This window comes from Gorilla gorilla, chromosome X, assembly GCF_029281585.2.
Source record: "Gorilla gorilla gorilla isolate KB3781 chromosome X, NHGRI_mGorGor1-v2.1_pri, whole genome shotgun sequence".
Classification (NCBI taxonomy): Eukaryota; Metazoa; Chordata; class Mammalia; order Primates; family Hominidae; genus Gorilla; species Gorilla gorilla.
The window spans coordinates 143,449,806-143,475,482 of record NC_073247.2 but is presented as its reverse complement, the minus strand read 5'-3'; the positions used below and the strand labels follow the sequence as shown (position 1 = coordinate 143,475,482).

The following is a 25,677-nucleotide window of genomic DNA, read 5'->3' as shown; positions in this document are numbered from 1 at the left end:
ATTCTCCTGCCTCAGCTTCCCAAGTAGCTGGGATTATAGGCATGCACCACCATACCTGGCTAATTTTTTTGTATTTTAGTAGAGGCAGGGTTTCACCATGTTGGCCAGGTTTATCTCGACCTCCTGACCTCAAGTGATCCGCCCACCTCGGCCTCCCAAACTGCTGCGATTACAGGTGTGAGCCAGCACACCCAGCCAGTCATAGCCTTTTAATGATATTGGAAAATATTTCTGTTCCAATGTTAAATAATGAAACCATGAGATAAAATCCTGTGATCCATCTGATTAGCATTTATAGTCATTCGTTTGTGTCCATTCAAATAGGGCTGTGTGTGTCTTGTCAGGTTTAAGAGCTACATGGGCACTTATGTTATAGCCCCTCTAAATAGTGGCCTCCCGCTCAACATATAAGGCCTAATGACTAGGTCAGAACATGGAGTAAAACTCCCAGGGAACCTGGGGAGGGAGTCAGGACAACAACCATGTGGCCCGGTGCCTAGATTTGCTCTTCTCCAAGACCTTGAGGGTAAGCTTTATTTTTAATTCTTTCTTAGGCATGGATCCTTAAGGTCTTTTCCCAATACAACAAGACTATTTGTTATCATAATAAAACACTGCTGATAGGATGCTGAATGAAAAAGAGTAGAAATGGGGAGATTTGGTTGTGCAGAAACTGAGTTCTTAAAAAGAGGAGATGCTTGATGAGGGTGAGTGGATCTCATCTCAGTTCAATATCCAATGGAAGCCAAAAGCAAATGGTTAAGAGTGGAAAATGGTTACACATATTGAGCAAAATATTAGGTATCCGTAGTTTCTGTTGTCTTTGTCTCTTCATGGCGTTTTGTTTTGAAACGTATAGTAATGCATCTTTAAAAATTCAAACAAAAAGATGATAAGTGTCTACTTTTCTAAAGTAATATTCGTGAGGCCCTATTTTAAGGTTTACCTTTACTCATATTGAAGGCATGAAATGTTGACATATAAGATTTAGTACTGGTGACATTCAAATGAATTCACCCTCCTCAAAGGTTTGTTAAAATGCACACTTGATCTGATCCAAACTACAGTGTACACAGTAATCCACTTTCAATACAGATTTATTTTTTCATGAAATTAACAATGTATGTGCATATTTAAAGATATTCCTGGAAATAATCCAAAAGTTCTTAAGTTGCCTTGACTAGTTGTATGGTAGTGGTTTTCTTCATTATTAATACATGGATTTTTCTTAATCCTTGTCAAGCATTATTCTTTAATTTACTAGTTAATTCTTATACCTAAAAGACATTATAAAACTCTCAGAGACACACACAAACACAACCACACACAGCCCATAAAGTCTCAGGGAATACTTGAAAAATATGTAGTGGCATGGGCACATGCTGTGTTTTGATGTTAAATGATGAGACCATGAGTTGAAACTCTGAGTCACCTTGACAGGAATTGAGCATATGTACTATGAGTATCATGCCATGTGGAGTATATATGGCATGCAATAAAGAGCGTCACCTGGTTTCTCCTCTAATGGCTCATGCCAAATTGTTGCCTACGATGTACCACATAAGGCTCTTAGAATAGGAAGAATTCCCTGGATGCCTGACAGGGGAGCCAGGGCCAAGATCTCTGGGATTTTTAAATTGTTGCTGGAGTTCCTTTCCAAGCTTTCAGTCCTTTTCTCCTTTTTGTGCGTTCATCCACTGAAGCTATCCCCTGAAAAAGACAGTTTGATGCCATGGAAATTATTGGACCTGTAACTCTGAAGTAAATGAAACCCACACAGACTAGGTCAGGAGAATAATTTCTTAAAGAACAAGATTCCTGACGAGGGTGGTTGGTTTAGGCCTTGGTTTGATTTCAAGTGGAAAACAGAAAAAGCACAGCAGTAAGACCAGCTGGCTCCAAACTGGGCAGAATAGAAGGCATCCATGTTTGGTGGCTCTTTGTCTATGTGTGGCGTTTTTTCAGACAGGAAGGGCGGGAGAAGAGGGCTACGTAACAGGACTTCTTGGCATATCTGGAGCACTACTGCCATCGTGAGGAAGACGTTTAACGAATTATAGTCGTTTAACACCATTACAGAGTTCTCTGAGCACTACCTGTTGGGGTAGGTGTGGTCTGGTAAGAGGTGAAAGAGGCTTGGCCTCCATGCTGGGCGTCCTTGCCTACTTGTCTAAGGCCTTAAAAGAGACCTGGACATTGGCAATATCTTGCTATAGAACCTGGAGTGTGAAGCTTCTAATAGCAAATCCTGTAAACTTCCCTTTGAATAAACCTGTTGTTTGGTCACAGAGACCCAAAGACCCATAGCAAGATGCCAGCATCAGAAAGCTTGCTGACTCTTGCTCCAAGGGACAGGAAGAAGAGACAGATGCCTACAAAAGCCTCAATGTGTGTTTGAGTGGGTTCCTGCAGTCCTGCCCACACCAGGAGAAACTGAGGCCCCGACCCACGACTTCCTGTGCCAGGACCGCCTGGCAGCTGCTGGTTCACTCCAAGCCCCTCACTCTCCAGGTTCTACACCAAGATACCACCAATGTCTAGGTCACTCTTCAGGCGTTAGAGGAGAAGGCAAGAAGACCTCGCCTGGAGGCCAAGCCTCTCCCACCTCCCAACAGATCAGCCTTTCCCCACAGCGAGGCTTCCTGGGAAGGAGGCTCTAGTGCAGTATTATGTCTTTAAACGATTTCCTCACCTTGGCAGTAGTGCTGCACATTTTCAGGGAAGCCCTATGTTTGAGGCCTTTCTATGAAATAAGCAAACCAGAGATAAAGGCGCCACCAAACATAGCTGCCTGGAGATTTGTCCAGTTTGGTGCAACCTGGTCTTAACTGTTGATTTTTTTTGGTTTTGTTTTGTTTTTCCAACTAAAAACAAAATTCAGCTTAAACCACCCGTGCTTATCAGGAATTTTGTTCTTTCAGAAATTAAATATACTCCTCACTGAGTCTATCTGGGTATGATTTACTTCACACAGTTGCAGGTCCAGCAAGTTCCATGGCATCAAATTGTCTCCTTCAGGTGATAAATTGGGTGGATGAAGGTACAATAGCAAAGATCCATATCCAAGAGGTAGATGTCAATAAGATAGATAACCAATGCATGAAATTTGAAACGCGCTAAGTGAAAAAAGCAAGACTTTGAAAAAGACCACTTATTGTGATGATCAGTAGTGAGGGAAAGTAGATGAGTGTTTGCCAGGGGCTGGGCAGAGAGTGGAATGGGGAATGCTTAATGGGTCCAGGGTTTTCTTTTGTGGTAATGAAAGTGCTTTGCCAATAGATAGAGATAGTGCTTGCACTGCATTGTGAAAGTACTAAATGCCACTGAATTTCACACATTTTAATGGTTAATTTTATGTTATATGAATTTTACCAACTCAGTTTTTAAAAGTGCCAATAATTTTAAACCTGTCATTATTTCCATGAATAATTATATTTGAAAAGTACTCAAGTTATCAGTGAAGAAATCTTGTTTTAACAGTTATACTACAAGGTGGCTGGGCTTGGTGCCTCATGCCTGTAATCCTAGCACTTTGGGAGGCTGACATGGGAGGATTACTTGAGGCCAGGATTTCGAGATCAAACTGGTCAACATAGGGAAACCCCATATCTAACATTAAAAAACAAAAACAGTTGTACTATAGGGGAATTTGAACATTAGGTTATAAAAGTCCATATTATATGTGCAGAGTGAACAGATGATAATACCTAGCACAGACATTTTAAAAGTCATTATTTCTTCTCACTGTATGAGACCCAGCATGTTTTCTGCTTTATAATATCTTAAAGTTCTTCTAGAGTAAAATATAAAAAAATTCCAAGCACTCAGAAGTACATATGGATATAGATATATTCAAGGCATATAAGACAATGCTGAAGATTTTGTACAAATTTCAAACAGTATACATCCAATTATATTTAAACTGTGTTGAGTGTGTGTGTATTTATATCTGTCTGTAGGTATATAACAATATTTTATATATATATATATATATATATATATATATATATATATATATATATATGACAGTGTCTCGTTGTTGCCCAGGTGAGAGTGCAATGGCATGATCATGGGTCACTGCAGAATCAACCTCCCTGGACTCAGGTGGTCCTCCCATCTCCGCCTCCTACATAGCTGGGGCTTCTGTTGCACGCCACCATGCCTGGTTATTTGTTGTATTTTTTGTAGAGACGAGGTCTCACTACATTGCCAGGAATGGTCTTGAACTCCTGGGCTCAAGCTATCCTCCTGCCTTGGCCTCCCATAGTGTTGGGATTACAGTAGTGAGCCACTGGGCCCGGCCAACGCTATATATATTTAATCATGGTAGGTGTTATAATGAGTATACATTTGAAGATGGTATTTTTGGCCAACAAATTCAAAACTTTAATTTGTCATTATATAAACAGAGACACTAATAAAGCATTCTAGCTGCATGTGAGTTGTGTGAATGCATCCATCTTACGGTTTTCTTAGGTTACATCTCCAGGTGACTGAATGTGAGAGATGCCTATTTCAACTATCATTTATTGAATTTTGCTATCTTTCTTTTGAGATTTCAAAGATAAAATTTTAAGGAAAGAATTAAGAATAAAATTTGAGAAGAATTAAACATCCTAATTTTCTAGGTATAAGTATGTATAATACATATGTTTCTATTGTATATAAACATGTGTTTCTATTTTATGTGTGTATAAATATACATATATTTTAGATATAAAAGTGAAAATGGCCTGTAATCCCAGCACTTTGGGAGGCCGAGGCGGGCGGATCACGAGGTCAGGAGATCGAGACCAAGGTGAAACCCCGTCTCTACTAAAAATACAAAAAGTTAGCCGGGCGTAGTGGCGGGCGCCTGTAGTCCCAGCTACTCGGGAGGCTGAGGCAGGAGAATGGCGTGAACCCGGGAGGCGGAGCTTGCAGTGAGCCGAGATCGCGCCACTGCACTCCAGCCTGGGAGACAGAGTGAGACTCCGTCTCAAAAAAAAAAAAAAAAAAAAAAAGTGAAAATGGAGAACTTATGTTTTGATGAATAGTCCAATCAAGAAGTTTTTGCAAATATTTTATTGTCTAAAATTCAGATATTGCAACTTTCTTATGAGAATAAAAAAACCTCAGGAATCAGATGTGAAACTTTTAATTCTTCAACCTTATTTATATATCTAAATTCAAGTAAAATGTAAATTTATTGTGATGTTTGACTGTATATATAGAACTTTTTATCTGCGTGTTGAAAAAATGAGAGGAAATATGGAAACAATGATCATTGTTTAATACAGTTTTATGACATTGCTTTTCTCTTGATCAGCACATGGTTATTTTTAACTTCTTTGCAAATTCCATGTCTTTGTTACTAATGAGAAAATATAGGACTGATTCCCAACTGAAAAACAATAAGACACATACACAAGAAAGTCATAGGGCACAGTCCTAAGTGACAGCCATTTAATGACACTGGAAAATATTTCTAATTCAATGTTAAATAATGAAACTATGAGACAAAATCCTGTGATCAATCTGATTAGTATTTACAGTCATTCCTGTGTTTGTGTCTATTCAAGTAGGGCTGTGTGTGTCTTGTCAGGCTTGAGAGCTATCCGTACCCTTATGTTAGTGCCCCACTAAATAGCATCCTCCCCCTCAATGTATAAGGCCTACTGACTAGATTAGAACATGGAGTAAAATTCCCGGGGAACCTGAGTAGGGAATCAGGACAAGAACCACGTGGCCTGGTGCCTAGATTTGCTCTTCTCCAAGCCTTTAGAGGTGAGCTTTTTTTTCTCTTCTCTCCTTAGGCATGGAAACCTAAGGTCTCTCCCCATTACTACAAGACTATTTGATATCACAATAAAATACTGCAGATATGATGCAGAGTGAAAAAGAGTAGAAACGGGAAGATTTGGTTGTGCAGAAACTGAGTTCTTAAAAAGATGAGATTCTTGATGAGGGTGCATGGATTACATCTCAGGTTAATATCCAATGGAAACCAAAAGCAAATGGTTAAGAGTGGAAATTGTTTACACAAATTGAGCAAAATGTTAGGTAGCCATAATTTCTGATGTCTTTGTCTCTTCATGAACTTTTTTTTAGAAATGTGTAGTGATGTAGCTGTAAAAAATCAAAGAGCTGATATTGTCTACTTTACTAAAGTAATTTTCCTGAGGCTGTATGTTAAGATTTACCTTTATTTATATTGAAGGCATGAAATGTTGACATATAAGACTTAGTACTGGTGACATTCAAATTAATTCATGCATCTGAAAGTTTCATTAAAATACACACTTGGTCTGATCCAAACCACTATGTACACAGTAATCCACTTTTTACACAGATTTATTTTTTTGCATGAAGTTAATGTATGCACATTTTGAAAGATATGCATGGAAATAATCCATAAGTTCATGAGTTACCTTGACAAGTTGTATGGTAGCGGTTTTCTGTGTTAATACATGGATTTTTTTAATCTTTGTCAAGCATTATTCTTTAATTTACTAGTTGGAGAATACTGTAATCCTTATACTTAAAAGACCAATTATAAAACTCTCAGAGACACACGCAAACACGAACACAAACACACACCCCATAAAGTCTCAGGAAATACTTGAAGCATATGTAATGGCATGTGCACATCCTGTGTTTTGATGTTAAATGATGAGACCATGAGATGAAACCCTGAGCCACCTTGACATGAATTGAACATATGTTCTATGAGTATCATGGCATTTGGAGTATATATGGCATGCAGTAAGGAGCGTCACCTGGTTTCTCCTCTAATGGCTCATGCCAAATTGTTGCCTGCGATGTACCACATAAGGCTCTTAGAATAGGAAGAATTCCCTGGATGCCTGACAGGGGAGCCAGGGCGAAGACCTCTGGGATTTTTAAATTTTTTGCTGGAGTTCTTTTCCAAGCTTTCAAGCTTTCAGCCCTTTTCTCTCTCTCTCTCTCTCTCTCTTTTTTTTTTTTTTTTGAGACACTCTCACTCTGTTGCCCAGGCTGGAGTGCAATAGTGCGCTCTCCGCTTACTGCAACCTCCCCCTCCCAGGTTCAAGTGATTCTCCTGCCTCCTCCTCTGGAGTAGCTGGGATTACAGGCCTGTGCCACCACGCCCGGCTAATTTTTGTATTTTTAGTAGAGACAGGGTTTTGCCATGCTGGCCATAATGGTCTCGAACTCCTGACCTCGGGTGATCCGCCGGCCTCGGCCTCCCAAAGTGCTGGGATTAAAGGCGTGAGCCACCGCGCCCGGCTCCTTTTCTCTTTTTTGTGAGTTCATCCACTGAATGTAATCCCCGAAGGAGACAGTTTGATGCCTCGAAAATTACTGGACCTGTAACTGAAGTAAATCAAACCCACACAGAGTAGGTCAGGAGGATATTTAATTTCTGGAAGAACTGGATTCCTGATGAGGACCGGTGCTTTAGGCCTCGGTTTGATTTCAAGTGGAAAACAAAATGAAAAAGTGCAGCAGTAAGACTAGCAGGCTCCAAACTGGGCAAAATAGAACGCATCCATGTTTGGTTGCGCCTTTGTCTATGGGTCGCGTTTTTTCAGACAGGAAGGGCAGGAGAAGGGGGCGGTGCTCCAAGACAGGGCTTTCTGGCATATCTGGTGCACTACCGCCATCGCGAGGATGTCATTTAACGAATCCCTACGCCATTACATGGGTCTTCTTGTGAGGACTATCTGTTGGGGAAGGTCTGGTCTGTGGGGAGGTGGAAGAGGCTTGGGCTCCATGCTCAGAGTCCCTGCCTTCTCGTCTAAGGCCTTAAAAGAGACGTGGACATTGGCGGTACCTTGCTGTAGAACCTGGAGAGTGAAGGTTCTAACAGCAAATCCTGTAAACTTCCCTCGGAATAACTGTGTTCCTTGTGAGCGATATTGATGCTACCAGAAACCCCAAGACCCATAGCAAGATGCTAGCACGTGAAAGCCTGCTGACTCTTGCTCCAAAGGGCAGGTAGAAGAGACAGATGCCCACAAGAGCCTCTATGTGTGTTTGACTGGTTCCCTACTGTCCTCCCCACACCGGAGGAACCAAGTTTCCGCTCCACGACTTCCTGTGCCAGTACCTCCTGGCAGCTGCTGGTTCACTCCAAACCCCGCACTCTCCAGATTCTACACCAAGATACCGCCAATGTCCCTGTCTCTTTTCAGGCCTTAGAGGAAAAGGCAGGAAGACATAGCCTGGGGGCCTACAGATCAGCCTTTCCCCCACAGGGAGGCTTTCCGGGAAGGACGCCATGATGGCGTATTCCGTCTTTAAACGATTTCCTCACGGTGGCAGTAGGGTTCCACATTTTCAATCAAGCCCTGTCTTGAAGCCCTTTTCTCCCGCCCTTTCTGTTTGAAAAAACGCCTCCCAGAGATAAAGGCGCCACTGAACATGGATTACTGGAGATTTGTCCAGTTTGGTGCAACTTGGTTTTGTGACCCGTAGAGGGTCAGGATTGCAAGTTGTCCAGGTTCTTGGCGTTTTGAACAAATAATTGCACAAAATGCCCAGCAAAGCAAAGCAAGAATGAAGCAACAAAAGAATGAAAACAAGGGTTTACTGAAAACGAAAGTACACTCCACACTGTGGGAGATGGCCTCAGCAGAGGCTCAAGGGCCTGGATACAGAATCTTCTTTGGTTCAAATACCCCCTAGAAGTTTCCCATTGGCCACCTCATGCTCACCTCATGTAAGTGAAGTGGTCGCCCGAAATCAGTCTGATTGGTTGCAGAAAGGAGACAACCAGAGGCTAAACTGAAGTTACAAAGGTCACACTCCTGTGCAAATATCTGATTGGTTGCAAAAAGCAACCAATCAGAGGCTAGGGTGACGTTAACAAAGTTGTACTTGTATGCAAACGAAGACTAGGCCAGAAGTCAGCCTAATTTGTTGCCACAGCCAGTTTTCCATCTGTAGTGCAGAAAAGGTCAAGGGGAGTAGCCTCTGGTCCTTTTGTTACTTAGGCGTTGAAAGTTAGGGTTTTCCTTTCAATTTAGTTCTAGGAAATCAGCGTAAAACAGCCTTAGGTCCCCTGCCTCCAGACCCCATTCTCCTGCCTCATCTCCCCGCTGAGAGACGTGATCCCCACAAATCTTTATGTGAGGCAGAGGGACTGAAGAGCTTTCTTCTGTAACTGCTTAATGCCAACCTGGGGCATAGTCCCTACCTATTGGAAATCACGGAACTCTCGCCATGCTCTATCTCGTGGAGGCAGGGTAGCTTCTTGATGGCCAGGGGTGGTGTCTTCACCTGGAACTGGCTGGAACCGTGGTTGCATTATCATCTGAAGCTTGATGATTATCTAGGCGAGAGGAAATGAATTTGGCTAAAAGATTTAATGGGAACTTCAGGGGGTTGATACCTATGCTGTCAGAAATGTTTTTTATAGAGATATGCAGGAGAAAAAAAACAAAACCTGGTCTCTTGTAGAATCTATGCGTTTCCCTAAAGTTTTAGCACGAGCGACTCCATTTTGGTTTGGTTTGGTTTGGTTTGTAGGGGCCTAGTGCATGAGCTCAGTCCAAAACAATGGCCTCCCATAATTTTCTTTAAAAAATTCCCCTTTATTCAGGTTTTCACTTGAGTGAGAGTGGGACCAAAACTTAGGGCCTCAGTGCCACTCTTGGTTACTATCATTTTGGGTTTTCATTCTCAGCACGTCATGTATAGGTTACGGTGTCCTCATGGTTGCACATTCTTTTGGCTCTTGTTATTCCAGTTGAAAAGAAACTATATTTCATTTTAGAGATGGCTGCATGCAAGCATTTAAAACCTTTGAGAGAATGCAGCACACCAGGGAGACTATTATTAGAGGATATACCAAGAATTTGGAGTATGCCCCTTACCCAAGATCCCCATAAACCAACCTCCTAAAACCAAACAGATCAAAGAATGAGCTAGATAAAGAGTTTACTCACTTAATGAAGCAATTTCTTCATCAATTCCCGATCACTGAATTTTTTTTTTTTTTTTTTTTTTTTTGAGATGGAGTCTCGCTCTGCCACCCAGGCTGGAGTGCAGCAGTGCGATCTCGGCTCACTGAAAGCTACGCCTCCCGGGTTCACGCCATTCTCCTGCCTCAGCCTCCCGAGTAGCTGGGACTACAGGCGCCTGCCACCACACCCAGCTAATTTTTTGTATTTTTAGTAGAGACGGGGTTTCACCGTGTTAGCCAGGATGGTCTCAATCTCCTGATTTCACGATCTGCCCGCCTCGTCCTCCCAAAGTGCTGGGATTACAGGTGTGAGCCACCTATGCCTGGCCACTACTGAATTTTTATAATCCTCATTTGATGTATTTCCCCATAGGCCACAAGTGCCAGCAGCTGCACAGATACTTTTTCTGTTTAGCCATTTCTATCCCAACTTTCACAAGAGAATTTAGAATCACTGTGCAACTGCAGCCTTTACAGTAGAATTTGCTATAGAACCTATCATGAGGGATATATTTCCAATCATTGCTTCTTTTACTCCAAATCATGGAAAAAGGACTTAACAAATGATGCCCTTTGAGAAGAGTGAAGGCCCTCTGGCAGTGTTCTCTTCAACCAATGAAATGGGCCAAGAGGAATGAACCAATGTTCTGCTTTTGACTGATTATGAGGCAATGCATGTACCACTAAAGTTTCTTACATACATTGGCCTTTATCCTTTATCTATCAGAGTATAAGCTTATCCATGTAACCTTACACTTGCAGGCTGGCTGGAAGCTCCTTCACAAATAAAAGTACACCCTATTAGTGCACATAACAGACACTTTTCCACTTCTATTGTTCACAGAGGCATAAGCAAGAAAAAAACTTTCAAAGAGAAGAGTTTCATGTCACTAGAAGTCTTAATCTGTGACCTTGGGAAAGCTATTCACATCAAGGATGCCATCTTCTTCTTGGGAGAAATTTCCCTGGTTAGCTTTACCTCAAGGGTTACAATGGGTGCACAGTTCCAAAAGTGTGGAGGAACCCTTCTTAGTTGCAAGACCATGAACCCAAAGCTCAAGATCCCTAAGTTTTGTTGTAGTGTGGATGGCAAGGACAGTCTTTTTCTGATGTTCTCAGAAGATCCAAACCATAAAAAGCCTTTTTTTTAACCTGGTGAAAATACACTGTAGCATAATAATCTACTATTAGAACATCAGCTCTGTTGCATAGGAAAGCTTTTATACAACCAGAAAACATGCATTGAAATGACAATTGAATGATATCCCTTTATAAAATGTTTAAATGGCCAACCAGGTGACCAAATGTACCTGAAACTTTAATTGTTTTCCCAGGAATATGGGATCAAGCATTGGTTATAAACTATTTTAAACAATTTTAGTATTAGCTGGTTTAACACTATTTTCTTTATATTTAATTATTTGCTTTACTTGGGTTAGTAGCTTTATACAAGGAAATTTGGTTATTTCTGTAATTTACAATAACAGCATAATAACTATAATTGTGATTGGTAGCATATATTTAGACATTAGAATTTTAGAAATCCCATAAAATTTTGGAATATATATTAGTATTATTCACAAAAATATAACCTAAAGAAGATTAAGCATCATTTTGGCAATCCCATTGTCAGAAATAAATTTTCAGTGCCACAAAAGAAATAGCACTTGAACATGAGTTTTCTCAGCAAGGCAATTTTTCTTCTATAGAAGGGTGCGTCTCACAGATGGAGCAATGGCGAGAGCACACCTGAACAGGGGAGGGGAAGGGGTTCTTATCCCTGACGCAGGTAGCCCCTACTGCTGTGTCGTTGCCCTATAGGCTAGGGTTGGACTGCACAGTCTAAGCTAATTCTGATTGGCTATTTTAAAGAGAGCAGGGGTATGAACCAGAATGGCGGGGTGAGCAGTTTTGGCGGGAAGGATGGTTACGGAACACATGACTAAATGTGACAGATCAGAGCGGGTAACCAGGGGTGACTCAGGATGGAGCAGGTGACCAGGGGAACAGGTGTGAACTACTGATTAGAACTGATGGAAAAGGTCATTTACTGAAACCAGGGGCAAGGAGACGAGGAGAATGAGGAAGTTAAACTTTAAAATGGAGAACAAAGAACTGAACATACTGACATACTGATTCTTTGAAGAAAAATTTAGAACTCACTGTATTTAATACCATGTACCTAATCCTGTTTACCTCTCTTTTCTGGACACTTCAGGGACCCTCTGAAGTATTCCAAAAGGCAGGTGCCAGGGAAGACAATTTTGAAACTGAAGTTTGATTTTGGGAATTCCAGATTACTACAAGTTATTTATTTCGCCAAAATGATGGCTCAAAAATTTTAAAGAAGCAAAAACCTTTTATAACCCTTTTGAATTTAGTCAACATGTTCACACAGAGAACCTCTTCAGCAACACTAATTTCCACAATTCTTCCACCACTTCTTTGAACCTTCAGCTTTTTCCTAATTTAACTCAAAACAATCCTTTATCCCTAGGCAAAACTTGACATTTCCATGCCTTCATTTAACCTTTTACTATAAAAATACATTTTACTGTTTTTACACACCTTGCATGTAAATCTATTTCTAGTAGTTTCAGTTAATTCCTAGCAATTTTACCCTTAAGGTAAAACACGGTAAGTTGCTTTACTTGTATGCTAAGTGCAGTCAAGGCTTGCCTTCTTAGTTAAGGGTGTGGTTAGTTTCATATGTCCCCAGGTGTCACCAAGTGTGAAGCAGGCAAGACAAACAGTTCTCAAAACCCAAAAAGCAGTTTGTAACCTTAAAACACTTAGCAAACCTTGCATCTGACCAACAGTTTTTTTCTTTTTTTTTTGAGACAGAGTTTCCCTCTTGTTGCCCAGGCTGGAGTGCAATGGCACAATCTCGGCTCACCACAACCTCTGCCTCCTGGGTTCAAGCAATTCTCCTGTCTCAGCCTCCTGAGTAGTTGGGATTACGGGCTCCTGCCACCACACCCTGCTAATTTTTGTATTTTTAGTAGAGACGGGGTTTCACCATGTTGGCCAGGCTGCTCTCAAACTCCTGACCTCAGGTGATCCGCCTGCCTCGGGCTCCCAAAGTGATGGGATTACAGGCATGAGCCACCACACCTCTCCTGCCAATAATCTATAAAACCATCTTTATATCCCAAAGATTGCTAAAGTTATGTGAACTAAAAGGCATTACACTCTACTTTTCTGACAAAATATTTAAGTTCTTTTTATTATTAAACCAAGTAATTTAAAATTTCAGAGGAGATTAACGAGTTTGCACACAGAGATAGAGGCCAGACTGACTGGTAAAAAATTCTTACCCTTTTGCCTGCATGCCAGGTTTCTGGATTGTCTCTCCCTGAGTGGCCCTGGTGACCATGCTTGACTGTATGCAAGCAAACACATTGCCATGAATTAAGAATATTCATAGTTTACAAATTTGGAGAAATTAGCCAGAGAGAGAGAAATATGACTCAAATTCTATTTGTGAGAGTATACTCAACACATTTAAAGTATCAGGAAGCCTAAAATCCAAAAAGTTAGTTTATGGATAAAAAGCTGGTGTGCTCCATTAATTCCTGATACACAATTCAATACCCTTAAGTTCACCAATATCATTATATATTCTGTACAATTAAGAAATTTACTATAGGGACATGACCAATATGTACTCCAACAGTATCCATGCCAAATGGCGTGGTGGCTTACGCCTGTAATCTCAGCACTTTGGGAGGCCGAGGCAGGTGGACCACCTGAGGTGGGGAGTTCAAGACCAGCCTGACCAACATGGAGAAACCCTGTCTCTACCAAAAATACAAAATTAGCTGGGCATGGTGGCGGATGCCACTTCAACATAGTGTGAAGCAATGCAAGCATATATGTGAAATTGGCTCCACACTAATTCCAGCTTCATGCTTACCTATATTTAAAAAAATAATTGTCAAACTGCTGATACTGTTTTTTTGTTTTTTGTTTTTTTTTTTTGAGACGGAGTTTCACTCTTGTTGGCCAGGCTGGAGCGCAATGGCACGATCTTGGCTCACCGAAACCTCTGCCTCCCGGGTGCAAGTGATTCCCCTGCCTTAGCCTCCCGAGTAGCTGGGATTACAGGCATGCACCACCATGCCCGGCTAATTTTGTATTTTTGGTAGAGATGGGATTTCTCCATGTTGGTCAGGCTGGTCTTGAACTCCCGACCTCAGGTAATCCACCCGCCTCGGCCTCCCAAAGGGCTGAGATTAAAGGCGTGAGCCACTGCTCCAGGTTGCTGATACAGTTGTATAATACTTCTTATTTTACTTTAATCAAGACTAAGAACTTTAACTATGAGAATGTTCATTAGCCAAATGTCTCCAATTCTCTCAGGTTTTAAAGAATATTTTATTAATTACACTTTTCCACAACTTTCTTCCCTACTTATAATGATTCCTTACTACATTGTTTCATAAATAATCTTTTCAAAACCGTAATTTGAACAAAATTTAGATAACTTCTGAATTAGACAAAATTATTATTTTTCCACTAATAACGTAACCCTTTCTGGCCCATTTTGTATACAAAATTACTTGTTAACTAAAATTTTTATCCTTAGTAACGTAAAATGTCAGTGAAACCCTAAACAGCAATAAATTCTGAACTATCAGATATAGGCATTTATAGATAAGAACAATTCCACAATTTTAGAAACATGTTTCCCCGTATCACAACCCTGTCTTAATTGGAAATGACCCAGATATTAAATGAGGATCAAAAATAACTTTAAGATTTTAATTTACACAAAAATTTATCTAAAACATTTACCTCATTCACCGTACTTATTTTTCCTTTTAATAAGGGAGACATGAGACATCAATCAACATATGTAAAACAAACAAGACAGGACAACTGGAGAGGAGGCGGCTTGGGAGATTTTAGATCACAGGTGGGAGACAAAGGGTTGCATCCTTCGAGTTTGTGATTACCTTTTCCAAAGGAAGCAATCAGATATGCATTTATCTCAGTGAGACTTTGAATGGAATGGGAGGCAGGCTCACCCCAAGCCCCCAGCTTGAATTAACACTGACATTTTAAAATATCCAGCAGAGACAGTGGGAGGCCAAGGCCACATATCACCTGAGGTTGCGAGTTCCAGACCAGCCTGGCCAACATGGTGAAACCCCATCTCTACTAAAAATACAAAAATAACCAAGCGTGGTAGCAGGCACCTGTAATCCCAGCTACTTGGGAGGATGAGACAGGAGAATTGCTTGAACCTGGGAGGCAGAGGTTGCAGTGAGCCGAGATCGCACCATTGCATTGCAGCCTGGGCAATAGAGAACGCCATCTCAATAAATAAATAAATAAAAATCTGGCAAAGACAAACAAAATTCAGACAAAATGTATGTCGACAATTCTGAAGGCATTTCTATTTTTATTCCACCAATATACTTTTTAAAATTTTTATTTCACCTTTAATGATTATCCAAGACCCCACTATAACAATTAACCCAGTGGCTGAGCATGGTGGCTCATGCCTTTAATCCCAGCACTTTGGGAGGCCGAGGCGGGTGGATCATGAGGTCAGGAGTTCAAGACCAGCCTGGCCAAGATGGTGAAACCCCATCTCTACTGAAAATACAAAAAATTAGCTGGGCTTGGTGGCAGGTGCCTGTAATCCCAGGTACTCAAGAGGCTGAGGCAAGAGAATTGCTTGAACCTGGGAGGTGGAGATTGCAGTGAGCCGAGATCGTGCCACTGCACTCTAGCCTGGGTGACAGTGAGACTCCCTCTCAAAAAAAGGAAAAAAAAACCAAACCAATTAACCCAGCAGATTTTGTTCACGTGAATGGCCAGAGTACAACCCTTTAAATCTTTGAATTGAGAAAAAGGCTTTCAGATTTTAAGTTCTGAGGGTTTTTTTCTGCTTGATCTAGTCTATCATTGAAGCTTTTGAGTGTACTTTGTATTTCATCCTATGATTTCTTCAGTTCCACATTTGCTGTGTGCCCTGGAAAACTCCGTATCTGGTTGGTAATTACCTCAACCATATCCAGAATTGCTTCTGTCATTTCGCTCCTTTCTTTTTCAGAAGTCTCTTGTATCCCCTAATCTTGGTTAAAATCAGTATGCACAATTCTCTATCTGATATTTCTTGAATTTCTTTTGGATAGGGATCTGTTGCTGGAGAATTACTGGGTTCCTTTGGAAGTATCCCGTTTCCTTGCTTTTGATGTTTCCAGTGTCCTTCCCTTGAGATCTGCACATCCTGTGTAAATTGCTTCTTTCAAGTTTGTGAATTCGCTTTGTAGGGGAGGACTTCCTCCTTTTTCCCTCGCGTGGGAGCTGCAGGCTCCAACAGCTTGCAACTTTAGCCATGAGATAGCAATACAAGCTTGCCAGTTTTACTTTGCCCCAACAGATAATCCAATGAAGGCTGTGAACCAAAATTTCGGGTAAGCAGTCTCCATGGCAGTTTGATTTTTAAAGTCTAAACCTCCCCAGACTCCAATAAGGATCACTGGGGCCAAACTAACAAAGGAAGGCATCACACGTTAACGAGGCCGCCTACTTAGAACAGCAGCACAAAAGCCCGGTTACATGCAACACCATCCTGCTTTCCCATTAGACAATAAACTTCAGATTCTAAACAATTTTGGGGCCAAGGAACATTACAACTCTGAGAGAAAACTCCAAGGAGGGCTTAATACTAGACCTTAGAACCTCTGCAGAAAGCATCCTCTTTGGAGAATTTGAGGCCTGGAGGATCTTCCAGAGCATCCTCCTGTGGGGTCCAAACTTAGAGTTCCAGACGTCTCTGGCGTTACTTAGGTGGGCACCGGTGCCACTTTACATGCGTTCCCTCCAGAGCCTTCTATGAACTTTATAAGAATAGCCATGAACTGTATAACTGGATGCCGGGTGAGCCTTTTTGTTCGTTAGCCAGTAGAGTACAATAAGGAAAGAATTTAGCATAACTCAGTTCTAAAAAGTGCCAATATTTTAAAACCTATTATTATTTCCAAGAGTAATTAATTATTATATTTGAAAAGTACTTAATTTGTAAGTGAAGATAACTTGTTTTAATAGTTATACTACAGGATAATTTGAACATTAGCTTATAAGTTCATATTATATGTGCATCGTCAACAGATGATAATACATGGCCCAGACATTTTAAATTACTTCGTCTATGTTTGACCTACCATATACTTTTTGAATTATAATTTCTTAAAGTTCTTCTAGAGTAAAATCCCAAAATCTCAAGCCCTCAAAAGTATATATTGATATGGATTCATGCAGATATTATAAGGTGTTCTAAAGATTTTGTACAAAATTGCAAACAGTATGCATTGAATTATATTGAAAGTAAAGTGTGTGGGACTGTGTATCTGCATCATATCTGTCTGTATGTATACACAGTTTTAAAATGACATATATATATATTTTTTAGACAGGCTCTCACCCTATCACCCAGACTGGAGTACAGTGGCATGATCGTGGCTCACTGCATCATCGACCTCCCTGCGCTGATGTAATCCTCCCAACTCAGACTTCCAAGTAACTTGAACTACAGGTACACACCACTGTGCCTGGCTATTTTTTGTAGAGCCAGGGTCTCACTACATTGCCTGGGCTGGTCTCGAACTCTTGGGCTCAAGTGATCCACCTGCCTCAGTCTCCCAAACTGCTGGGATTACAGTTGTGAGCCACCACACCTGGCCAATGCCATATATTTTTATTTCATTTTTTATTATTTTTTTTGAGACAGTCTCACTCTGTCGCCCAGGCTGGAGTGCAGTGTTGCCATCTCGGCTCACTGCAACCTCCACCTCCCAGGATCAAGCGATTCTCCTGCCTCAGCTTCCCAAGTAGCTGGGACTACAGGCGCCTGCCACCACGCCCAGCTAATTTTTGAATTTTTAGTAAAGACAGGGTTTCACCATGTTGGCCAGGCTGGTCTTGAACTCTTGACCTCATGTGATCTGCCCACCTCGGCCTCCCAAAGTGCTGGGATTACAGTTGTGAGCCATCATGCCTGGCCTAATGCCATATATTTTAAATCATGGTCAGTGTTATAGTGAGTACATGTTTGAATATGATAGTATTGGCCAACAAATTTATATCATTCGTATTTATATTAAGACAGACATTAATGAAACATTGTAGCTGCATGTGAGTGGTGTGAATACTTCCATCTTAAAGTTTTCTTAGGTTACACATCTAGGTGACTGAATGTGAGAGATGCCTATCTCAACTATCATTTATTGAATTTTGTTATATTTCTTTTGAGATTTTAAAGATAAAATTTAAGGTAAGAATTAGGGATAAAAATTTGAGAAGAATTAAAAACTAATTCTGAGGTATAAGTATGTATAATATATATTTATATTATATGTAATATGTATTTATATATGTGTTCATGTATGTATAGGTAGATTTTTAGATTTTCATTTTGTTGCACAGGCTGGAGTGCAGTGGCACAGTCCTGGCTCAGCGCAACCTCTGCCTCCCGGGTTAAAGCAATTCTTGTGCCTCAGCCTCCCGTGTAGCTGGGATTACAGGCGCCCGCACCACTCCTGGCTGGGTTTTTTTTTTTGTATTTTAGTAGAGACGGCGTCTCACCATGTTGCCCAGGCTGGTCTTGAACTCCTGAGCTCAGGCAATCCGCCCATCTCGGCCTCCCAAAGTGCTAGGATTACAGGCGTGAGTCACAGTACTTGGCCAAGAACTTATTTCTTAACGACTTGTTCCATCAAGTAATTCTTTGCAAATATTTTATTGTTTAAAATCCAGATATTGCAAATTTTTTTATAACAATGTCAAAAACTGTTCAAGAATCACATGTGAAAATGTTCACTCTAAAACATGACGTATAGCTAAATCCAATTTAAATGTAAATTTATTGTGGTGTTTGCATACATATATGTAGAACTTTTATCTATGTACTGAAAGTGGGACAAAATATGGAAAAAGTTATCAGTATTTAATACACAGTTTTATGACATTGCTTTTCTTTTGATCAGCACATAGTTTCTTTTTAGTTCTTGCAAATTCCACGTCTTTTCTACTAATGAGAAAATATAGGATTGAATCCTAACGGAAAAACAATAAGACACATACACAGCAAAGTCATAGGACACGGTCTTAAGCCATTGCCATTTCATGACACTGGAAAATATTTCTGTACCAATATTAAATAATGAAACCATGAGACAAAATCCTGCGATCCATCTGATTAGCATTTATAGTCATTCCTGTATTTGTGTACATTCAAGAAGGGTTGTGTGTGTCTGTCAAGTTTAAGAGTTATGTGGACCCTTATCTTAGAGCTCCACTAATTAGCAATAGCGGCCTTCCCCTCAACACGTAAGACCTAATGTCTAGGTCAGAACATAGAGTAGAACTCCCAGGGAACCTGGGTAGAGAGTTTCATGCACGTCCGTGTGAAGAGACCACCAAACAGGCTTTGTGTGAGCAACATGGCTGTTTATTTCACCTGGGTGCAGGCGGGCTGAGTCCGAAAAGAGAGTCAGGGAAGGGAGATAAGGGTGGGGCCGTTTTATAGGATTTGGGTAGATAAAGGAAAATTATAGTCAAAGGGGAGTTGTTCTCTGGCGGGCAGAGTGGGGGTCATAAGGTGCTCAGTAGGGGAGCTTTTTGAGCCAGGATGAGCCAGGAAAAGGAATTTCACGAGACAATGTCATCAGTTAAGGCAGGAACAGGCCATTTTCACTTCTTTTGTGGTGGAATGTCATCAGTTAAGGCAGGAACCGGCCATCTGTGTGTGTACGTGCAGGTCACAGGGGATATGATGGCTTAGCTTGGGCTCAGAGGCCTGACATTCCTGTCTTCTTATATTAATAAGAAAAATAAAATGAAATAGTGGTAAAGTGTTGGGACAGCGAAAATTTTGGGGGATGGTATGGAGAGACAATGGGCAATGTTTCTCAGGGCTGCTTCAAGTGGGATTGGGGCAGCGTGGGAACCTAGAGTGGGAGAGATTAAGCTGAAGGAAGATTTTGTGGTAAGGGGTGATATTGTGGGGTTGTTAGAAGAAACATTTGTCGTGTAGAATTATTGGTGATGGCCTGGATACGGTTTTGTATGAATTGAAAAACTAAATGGAATAAGAGAAGGAGAAAAACAGGTATAAAAGGTCTAAGAATTGGGAGGACCCAGGACATCTGATTAGAGAGTGCCTAGGGAGACTCAGCATAGTCCTGCCAGCAAAGATTATTTATTTACTTCAAGAGTTTAGAGTGGCAGTTTGGGGATAGCACCAGGAGATATCAGCTGTGATGGCTTGGAGAAACAGTGCAAACCGGCAGTGTAAACAAGATCAGGGCATGTATGAGTAGTTGAGAACGGTGAATAGGAGTATGACTAGATAGAAGATAGTAGGGATGACAAGTTTTTTTGGGGCACAGTCTAAGTTGGTCTGGTGTCTGGAATGAGACTGGGGCCTAATAAAAAGGAGCTCAAATGGACTGTACCTTGTAGCATTCTGAGGACAGGTCTGACTTCTGAGAAGGGAAAGTGGTAAAAGTATTGTCCAGTCCTTTTTAAGTTGGTGGCTGAGCTTGGTGAGGTGTGTTTTTAAAAGATCATTAGTCTGTTCTGCTTTTCCTGAAGACTGAGGACTGTAAGGGATATAAAGGTTTCACTGAATACTAAGAGCCTGAAAAAATGCTTGGCTGATTTGACTAATAAAGGCCGGTCTGCTATCGGACTGTATAGAGGTGGGAAGGCCAAACTGAGGAATTATGTCTGACAGAAGGGAAGAAATGACTACGGTGGCCTTCTCAGACCCTGTAGGAAAGGCCTTTACTTATTCAGTGAAAGTGTCTACTTAGACTAAGAGGTATTTTAGTTTCCTGCCTCGGGCATGTTGAGTAAAGCTAATTTGCCAGTCCTGGGCAGGGGCAAATCCTGGAGCTTGATGTGTAGGGAAGGCAGGGGGCCTGAATAATCCCTGAGGAGTAGTAGAATAGCAGATGGAACACTGAGAAGTTATTTCCTTGAGGATAGATTTCCACGATGGAAAGAAAATGAGAGGTTCTAGGAGGCGGGCTAGTGGCTTGTACTATAGCATAGCCTGCCTTTGCTGGTGTGTGGCGATTAGGCCTGGTGGAACTGCCATCAGTAAATCAAGCGTGATCAGGGTGAGGAACAGGAAAGAAGGAAATATGGGGAAATGGGGTGAATGTCAGGTGGATCAGAGAGATACAGTCATGGGGGTCAGGTGTGGTATCAGGAATAATGTGGGAGGCCGGATTGAAGTCCGGGCCAGGAACAATGGTAATTGTGGGACTTAACAAAGAGCGAGTACAGCTGAAGGAGCCGGGGAGCAGAAAGTATATGCGTCAGATATGAGGATGAAAATAGATTTTGGAAGTTATGAGAAATGTAGAGAGTGAGTTGAGCATAGCTTGTGATTTTTAGGGCCTCTAACAGTATTAAAGCAGCGGCAGCCGCAGCACGCAGACATGAGGGCTAGGCTAAAACAGTAAGGTCAAGTTGTTTGGACAGAAAGGCTACAGGGTGCGGTCCTGGCTCTTGTGTAAGAATTCTGACCGCACTAACCATGCCTAGGAAGGAAAGGAGTTGTTGTTTTGTAAGGGATTGAGGTTTGGGAGATTAATCGGACACGATCAGCAGGGAGAGCAGGTGTGTTTTTATGAAAATTATGCCGAGATAGGTAACAGATGGGGATGAAATTTGGGCTTGACTGAAGTAATGGGGGCTGTCTGTGAAGCCTTGCAGCAGTACAGCCCAGGTAATTTGCTGAGCCTAATGGGTGTCAGGGTCAGTCTAAGTGAAGGCAAAGAGAGGCTGGGACGAGGGGTGCAGGGGAATAGTAAAGAAAGCATGTTTGAGATCTAGAACAGAATAATGGGTTGTAGAGGGAGGTACTGAGGATAGGAGAGTATATGGATTTGGCACCACGGGGTGGATAGGCAAAACAATTTGGTTGATAAGGCGCAGATCCTGAACTAATCTGTAAGACTTGTCCGGTTTTTGGACAGGTAAAATGGGGGAATTGTAAGGAGAGTTTATAGGTTTTAGAAGCCCATGCTGTAGCAGGCGAGTGATAACAGGCTTTAATCCTTTTAAAACGTGCTGTGGGATGGGATATTGGCGATGAGCGGGGTAAGGGGTGATTAGGTTTTAATGGGATGGTAAGGGGTGCATGATCGGTCGCTAAGGAGGGAGTAGAGGTGTCTTATACTTGTGGGTTAAGGTGGGGAGATACAAGGGGAGGATGTGAAGGAGGCTTTGAACTGGGGGAAAAGGCAGCAATGAGGTGTGGCTGTAGCCTAGGAATAGTCAGGGAAGCAGATAATTTAGTTAAAGTGTCTCGGCCTAATAAGGGAACTGGGCAGGTGGGGATAACTAAAAAGGAGTGCTTAAAAGAGTATTGTCTAAGTTGGCACTAGAGTTGGAGAGTTTTAAGAGGTTTAGAAGCCTGGCCATCAATACCCACAACAGTTATGGAGGCAAGGGAAACAGGCCCTTGAAAAGAAGGTAATGTGGAGTGGGTAGCCTCCATATTGATTAAGAAGGGGACAGACTTACCCTCCACTGTGAGAGTTACCTAGAGCGTCTGTGATGGTCCTGTAGGCTTCCAAGGCGATCAGGCAGTGTCAGTCTTCAGCTGCTAAGCGGAGATGATCTGGAAAGGAGTCAGTCACAGAGCCTTGGGCCAGAGTTCCAGGGGCTCTGGGAGTGGTTGCCAAGTGAGTTGAACAGTCCAGTTTTCAGTGGGGTCCCGCACAGATGGGACACGGCTTAGGAGGAATCCCGGGCTGTGGGCATTCCTTGGCCCAGTGGCCAGATTTCCGGCACTTGTAGCAAGCTCCTGGGGGAGAAGGTTCTGGAGGAACCCCTGGCAGCTGCAGTTTGGGCATTTGGAGTTCTTGTGTGCTGGAGATGTGGCTGGGGTTTGTCTCACAGTGGAGGCAAGGAATTGCAACTCAGAAATACGTCGCTACTTGGCTGCCTCTATTGTATTATTGTACACCTTGAAGGTGAGGTTAATTAACTCCTGTTGTGGGGTTTGAGGGCCGGAATTTAATTTTTGGAGTTTTATTTAATGTCAGGAGCGGATTGGGTAATAAAACGTATATTGAGAATAAGATGGCCTTTTGACCTTTTAGGGTCTAGGGATGTAAAGCGTCTCAGGGTTGCTGCCGAACGAGCCATGAACTGGGCTGGGTTTTTCAGATTTGATGAAAGAGCCTAAACGCTGATTTGGGAGAGGTTGGATAAAGAAAAAGGAGCATTAACTTTGACTATGCCTTTAGCTTCAGCCACCTTTTTAAGAGGAAATTGTTGGGCAGGTGGGGAAGAACTAGTCGTGGAACTAAACTGTAAGCCGGACCGGGTGTGAGGAGGGGAGGTGGTAGAAGGATTATAGGGTGGAATAGCGGAGGCTGAGGAAGAATTGGGACCTAGCTCGGCCTGGCGAGGAGGGGAGAGGTCAGATGGGTCTGTAGAAAAAGAAGATTAGAAAGACTCAGTGACGCTTGGGGTTGGGACTGAGGGAACAGGCGGGAGGGAAAGAAGGAAGATTTGGGACTAGTTGCACTGGGAACTGGGACTAGTTGCACTGGGAACAGAGACTAGGAAGGGACCAATGTGTAAAAGAATGCCTGGACGTCAGGCACCATTTGCCTATTTTACGACAAGAATTATTTAGATCTCGTAGGATGGAGAAATCAAAAGTGCCGTTTTCTGGCCATTTAGAACCACTGTCGAGTTTGTATTGGGGTCAAGTGGCATTGTGGAAGAAAATAAGGCATTTAGGTTTTAGGTCAGGCAAGAGTTGAAGAGGTTTTATGTTCTTAAGAACACAGGCTAAGGGAGAAGAAGGAGGAATGGAGGGTGGAAGGTTGCCTATAGTGAAGGAGGCAAGTTTAAAGAAAAGGGAGAGTAGAGACACGGAGGGAAGTGGTTCGGGGGTTCTTACCCTCCAGAAAAGCGGGAAAGGGGTCGAGGCACAGAGATATGAGGTCAGGGCACGGAAATAAGGGATCAGGGCACAGAGATATAAGAGGTTGGGGTGCAGAAATAAGGGATCGGGGCGCAGAGATATAAGAGGTCAGAGAACGGAAATAAGGGATTGGGGCGCAGAGATACAAGGTTGCGGTACTTGCCCCTCCCCCAGAAAAGTGGGAATTGCTGCTAAGAGTGAAGGAGAAGGGGTTGGGGGTTTCTTGACCCCCAGAAAGGCGGAGAAGGGGTAGAGACACGGAGAGAAGGGGTTGGGGTACTTGCCCTCCCCTAGAAAAGCGGGACTTGCCGCTAAGGGTGAAAGACCAAGGCAGGCGTCCTTGCTTGGTCTGACACCTCTGAAACCTGGGTGAATAATCAGAGAGGTGTCCCTGCAATGATTAAACACTAAGGGAAGGCTGCCTTCCCTAGTCCGTCACCAGCGCTGGACTTTTGGGTCCATGGATAAAACGTGTCTCCTTTGTCTCTACCAGAAAATGAAAGGAATTGAAATTAAGAGAAGGGAGAGGTTAAAGTGTGGCACCAAGATTGAAAGGAGAAAGAGGTTGAGGGATAGTGAGGGAGGTTGGAGAAGTGAGTAAAAAGAGGCCGCTTACCCAATTTAAAATTGGTGAGATGTTCCTTGGGCTGGTGGGTCTGAGGACCTGAGGTCGTAGGTGGATCTTTTTCATGGAGCAAAGAGCAGGAGGACAAGGGATTGATCTCCCAAGGGAGGTCCCCTGATCCGAGTCATGGCACAAAATTTCATGCACGTCTGTGTGAAGAGACCACTAAACAGGCTTTGTGTGAGCAACATGGCTGTTTATTTCACCTGTGTGCAGGCAGGCTGAGTCTGAAAAGAGAGTCAGGGAAGGGAGATAAGGGTGGGGCTGTTTTATAGGATTTGGGTAGATAAAGGAAAATTATAGTCAAAGGGGAGTTGTTCTCCGGCGGGCAGAGTCAGGGTCACAAGGTGCTCCAAGGTGCTCAGTAGGGGAGCTTTTTGAGCCAGGATGAGCCAAGAAAAGGAATTTCACGAGACAATGTCATCAGTTAAGGCAGGAACAGGCCATTTTCACTTCTTTTGTGGTGGAATGTCATCGGTTAAGGCAGGAACCGGCCATCTGGATGTGTACGTGCAGGTCACAGGGGATATGATGGCTTAGCTTGGGCTCAGAGGCCTGACAGAGGGTCAGGACAAGAACCACGTGGCCTGGTGCTTAGCTTTGCTCTTCTCCAAGACCTTAGGGGTAAACATTTGTTGTTGCTTTTTTGTTTGTTTGTTTCCGTAGGCATGGATCCCTGAGGTCTGTCCCCAATATTACAAGACAATTCGATATCATAATAAAACCCTTCAGATATGATGCTGAGTGAAAAAGCAGAAAGGGAAAGACTTGGTTGTGCGGATACTGAGTTCTTTTTCTTTTCTTTTCTTTTCTTTTTTTCTTTCTTTTTCTTTTCCTTTTTTTGAGCCCGACTCTCATTCTGTCACCCAGGCTGGAGTGCACTGGAGCAATCTTGGCTGGCCAATACTGAGTTCTTGAAAACAGGAGATGCTTGATGAGGGTGAGTGGATTAGATCTCAGTTTAATATCCGATGGGGCCAGACGCGGTGGCTCACACCTGTAATCCCAGAACTTTGGGAGGCCGAAGTGGGTGGATCACCTGAGGTCAGGAGTTCACGACCATCCTGGTCAACATGGTGAAACCCGTCTCTACTAAAAATACAAAAACTAGCCAGGCGTGGTGGTGCGTCCCTGTAATCCCAGCTACTTGGTAGG

The 25,677-nt window shown here is 42.4% G+C and overlaps 1 long non-coding RNA gene across 5 annotated transcripts in view; it reads left to right on the top strand.

Moving 5' to 3' along the window:
* LOC101153527 (uncharacterized) overlaps positions 1-25,677 on the top strand; it is a 137,233-nt gene that overhangs the window by 93,930 nt on the left and 17,626 nt on the right. For 4 of the 5 annotated variants that reach the window (XR_010132572.1, XR_010132571.1, XR_010132575.1 and 1 more), the window contains one exon: positions 25,393-25,462. The exons of the other annotated variant lie outside the window; for it this stretch is intronic. This is a non-coding gene — a long non-coding RNA (uncharacterized lncRNA). The remainder of the gene's footprint in view (positions 1-25,392; positions 25,463-25,677) is intronic. 5 annotated transcript variants of the gene reach the window in all.